The sequence below is a fragment of the Mandrillus leucophaeus genome, unplaced genomic scaffold (genome assembly GCF_000951045.1).
Source record: "Mandrillus leucophaeus isolate KB7577 unplaced genomic scaffold, Mleu.le_1.0 Scaffold89, whole genome shotgun sequence".
NCBI lineage: Eukaryota > Metazoa > Chordata > Mammalia > Primates > Cercopithecidae > Mandrillus > Mandrillus leucophaeus.
This window is the reverse complement of record NW_012109696.1, coordinates 5920875-5925407: the sequence shown is the minus strand read 5'-3', so window position 1 is coordinate 5925407 and position 4533 is coordinate 5920875. Positions and strand designations below refer to the sequence as shown.

Genomic DNA, 4533 nt, shown 5'->3' with positions numbered 1-4533 from the left:
ACCTCCTTACTAATATGAAGGGTCTGCAGCAGCCCGCTGTGACGGCGGAGACTGCCTTAGTAATATGAAGGGGCACAGGTGGGGCTTTGAACTCAGCCTCAGTTGAGCCCCTCCGAAGGTGAGATTCTTGGAGCCTGGGCTCTCAGGGCTGTCTGATGTGTGAAAGCAACTCAAAGGCCCACAGCACATCCTCATTTCCCTGCTCAAGGGCTGTGCTGATTAACCTGAAAAACTGCCAAGTGTCGTAGAAAAGGCTGGAGTTGAGAATTGGAGAGTTCATCACCGATCCTCATAGCTTTGTCCTAAAGAGGGCCCTGACCTCTTAAGTTGCGTGCATACTCTGAATTTTGTGGCCCACCCGATGGGGCCTTGCCTTCTCAGAGCTGTGGGATGGACTCGGGGTCAGTGGCCAGCACAGCCAGGGTTCCATTTCTGACTCTGTCGTGGAGAGAATGACGCCCCCCACATGCACATGTTCAGGTCCAGTGCTTGAGAACCTGACTGTGTTTGGAGACAGGCCCTCTAAAGGGGTCGTTAGGGTGGGCCCTGATCCACTAGGACGGGTGTCCTTCTAGCAGGAGGTGAGGACACAGACAGGCACAGAGGCCGACCCCGCAAGGACACAGGGAATCTACATGGCCAGGAGCGAGGCCCTGGGAGGATCCAGCCCAGCCGCACCCTGACCTTAGACTTCCAGCCTGTGGGTTGGTGAGAATCCCCTGCTGTGGCATGTCATTGGGGCTGTGCCCGCTCGCTAATCCAGGCTCGTGCGCCCTGTCTCTCCCTCTGGGTGGCTTCCTGTCTCCACCGAGGCCCCCTGCTGCAGAGCCCACCTAGAACCAGGGAGGCGGCAGGGACCCACCAGCAGGCCCTGGGGCCCTTTCCTGTAGCCCCCCGTCAGGCGGGGATGTGGGGCCCTCCACCTTCTGGCTGCTCCCTCTTCTCTGCCCCGGGCCAGGCAGTGGCGTCATCCCCCGTCAAGTTCGCCTTTCTCCAAGTCACTGCTAGGAGCTGCGCCCGCCTCCCTGGGCCTCTGCAGAGCTGGCAGGGCTCCCACCACGCCGGGCATTCGGGGCTTCTCGCGCCTACCGCTGCCACCTGTGCCATGTCGGATGCGGGGTCAGTGTGCTGAAATACCCTTCTCTGCACCTTTTAAAGGGCCGTGCTGGGACACTCGCCCTGGCGTTCCACCTGGCATCCTGGAGTTCTGGCTTGAAACCCAGTTGAGGCCCTCAGCCTTGCGCCTGCCGCCCCAGCCCATCCATGTTTCCGCGGTGGCAGAGGTGATTCTGAAACCACACGCAGAACGGCGTTTTCTTTTCCTGCTGAAGATCAGAGCAGGTGCTCCTCCCTTCAAGTCGTGGGCTTGGGTTTGTGTCTGGAAGGACCACACATCCCAGTTCCTCTCATTCCTGAGCCGGCACCTCCGCCGCCCGCTCTGCACTGGGTCTCAGACACCTGCTTGTCCTGCAGCCATCAGAGGGGATTAAAATTAACAGCAGTGCGGACGTGAGGGGAGACGGGCCTCAGACGCTGCCCCCGCCCGTGGTTACCCTCTCACAGCGGGAGGCTCACAATCAAATTCTCACAAAAGGTCACATTTGCAATAAGTAAAAAGGAAATGCAGGTAATTGGTTCTGGAGCCTGTTAATACCTCTGCAGGCCCTGAGAGGCGATCTGATGGAGTTGAAACCTTTTTGTTCAGGTAATTAAAAATGAGATTTCATTATATCTTTAAAAATGAGGGCGAGTGAGGTGTTTTCTCAGATGCTATGATGTTATTGAAAGAGGAAAATAAATCAGCAAGGCATGGCACAGCCTTGGCTCATAAATGGATCGTGGCTCCGTCCTGGGCTGGGGGTGCCCACAGGAGAACTCAACCACAGCCCCGAACCCTCGGGGCGGAGATGGAGCCTGAGGCGCAGAACAGTGAGGATCCCACAGGTTCCGGAGGGTTGGGAGCGATTAGACCCCTTGGATGAAACGTGGATGGAGAAATTGGCAGACTGAGATTCTGAACAAGTCACAAGCAGCCTCTTTTCCAGTGTGGGAGATTATTCGTAGACACGATTACGAGGTAAATGGGAGGGAAATGAGAGAGTCTGCCCCCCGGGGCCTCACCCGTCCTTCCCCAGACAAAGGGCGACCGGTGAGGGCCTTCGAGCTGAAGGAGAGTCTTCGAGCTGAAGGAGAGAGACAGAGACGAGAGGCAGGTCAGTTTGCCGGAAGACAGGCGTGGCGGCAGCTGACGGGGCTCAGACGCGGTGTCACGTAATCTCCATCTTCGTGACAGGCCCCCAGAAAATCACGATGAAAACTTTGCATCGGGAAATCTCACCATTTATATAAACCAAGGCGGATGTTGCATCTAACAATAAAATACAGAAATGTACTCGAATGACTTTTTTGTATAATTTTTTTCAGTTTCAACTAAGGAGGTATTTGCGGGTGCTTTATTCACACCCAGATGGAAGGACGTGGCGGCTTTGTGGCAGGCAGGCCGACTTCCCATGTTGTTGGAGCCCACGTTGAGGGGCGAGCATTGCTCTAATGTCTGGGTAATTTTGAAGAAAGCTGCTGCGGGCACCGCGCGAGCCCCGTTGTGCGTCGGTGACCCCTCTGTGCTGCGATGACGGTGTCCTGACTTTGGCAATGCTGAGGCTCACTCTGCAGATGCATTAGCCTCACCTGAGTCTAGAGATGCCACCATGGGCTTCCCCGGGAGATTCGCTCACAAACGCTCCGGAGCGCCATAAATCTCACGGTTTTCTTCCATACGAAAAATTCTTTTGCGTGGTTTACAGGAAGAAAAATTCTGATGTTCCAGATCTTTAATTTTTAAGGCACATTTTATTGGTAAACATTATTCTTCCCAGATTCATTTACTTTGTAAATGGAACAATTAATTTCTATCCAGATGTTAGGATTAAAAAAATTACTGAAGGAGAAGTCTTTTTGGCTTCAATAAAAATGCTTATCAACAAAATCCCAATTTTATGTAAAAACAACGTGCTGTGCCAGATAAATCATGGCTTATTTTCTTGCATATTTCTCGTCATAATTTCCATTTCCAGCATTTACTTTTATTTTAACCGAAGAGAAAAATACATGCTTTACTTAAGTTTTCTCCTCTTATTTGCAAGTTGTCTTCTTCAATCCGTGGGTGAGATTGGCTGCAAAGTTTGAAGAAGATAGCAAACTCCGCAAAGAGATGAGCCTTGTGTCATTAAAAAGAAAAGCCACATGCACGAGTCATCATTTTTCATCTTTCAGTGTGTTGTTAGTTTTGCTGAACCCTATACTTTGTACTAATAATGCTAATTTGTCTGTTACCTTTGATGACTGTCGAATGGAGCTGCTGTTCCACAGACAGAGGCCTGATGACTCCCTGTTCTTACCCTAAGAAGAGGTGGCGGGCAACAGCCCCCACTTTCAATGACTGCGTGCAGGCCCCTCCTCTGCTGGCCCCACATTTCCTATTTTAGGGTTTTGCATTCTTTCCTGGAGGCAGCAGGTGATGATGACAGTCTCAAGGCCTCCAAGGCACTCTGCTCTGGTTGCGAGAGCTGTTACTGGCGATCTTTAGACAGCGCTGGTCTGCTCGGGAGCTGCCTGTGCTGGGGCCCTCGCTGTCCGCGGGCTGACTGCGTGTTGTCGGGGACACTTGTGGACACTGTTTCTGGGCTGTTCTCACAGCACAGCTGTTCTGTGTCCCGGAAGCCAGGCCCCTGTCCACAGCCTGTCTCTGTCCCCTGGGGCCTTTCCGTGGGTCCCCATTGGGTTGGTCTTTCTCTCCTCTCTCCTCTCCTCTCCCTCTGCTCTGTCCTGTCAGCGGGACGCCGTGTCCTCATGTCCCTCTCCAGCCATCCCCCGAAACCGGCTGCAGCTGGGCAGGGCTCCCGGGCAGGCCTCCCTGTCCCTGCCCGTGTGGTTCTCAGGAGGGGGTCTTGTTTCTTGGTGGGTGCCTCCAGGGCAGGACTGGGTGTTCCTTCCTCTCTGTGGACCTCAGACACGGGGCACTGACACCTGTGTTGGGTGAGACTTAATAGTGTTTCGTGCCACAGGGGACCCAGAATCGAGCTCAGCTGTTCAGTTGATTGTAGCCGTGTCTGTAATAAATGGCGATGATCCAGGACCCTCAGGACAACTTCTCCTGGAGCTTAAGGGGACCTTCTCAGGCTGCCCGAGGCTCTGCCTGGCTGTGATTCTGCACAGAACAACGCAGCTGCGGTGGAAGGCGTTCAAGGAGCTGGTACAAGTGAGGAAATGCCCCCCCAGCACCTGAAGTGAGGTCTTTACAAGGGCCACGTCTGGCTCTGCTCGAGGAGCCCGTTGGCCTGTGCTGGTGACCTCCGTCCTCCACTGCCTGGGCCTGGTGACCTCCATCTCCCACTGCCTGTGCCGGTGACCTCCATCCCCCACTGCCTGGGCCTGGTGACCTCCATCCCCCACTGCCTGTGCTGGTGACCTCCGTCCCCCACTGCCTGTGCCGGTGACCTCCATCCCCCACTGCCTGGGCCTGGTGACCTCCAT

The 4533-nt window shown here is 54.4% G+C and overlaps 1 protein-coding gene across 1 annotated transcript in view; it reads left to right on the top strand.

Moving 5' to 3' along the window:
* The window catches only part of NDUFS6 (NADH dehydrogenase (ubiquinone) Fe-S protein 6, 13kDa (NADH-coenzyme Q reductase)), a 35740-nt gene extending 31814 nt beyond the window's left edge, over nt 1–3926 (top strand). Inside the window, exon 5 of the transcript XR_001004816.1 lies at nt 3895–3926. The gene's annotated coding sequence lies outside the window, so the exon portion shown is untranslated. The remainder of the gene's footprint in view (nt 1–3894) is intronic.
* The last annotated feature ends 607 nt before the right edge of the window (nt 3927–4533 follow it).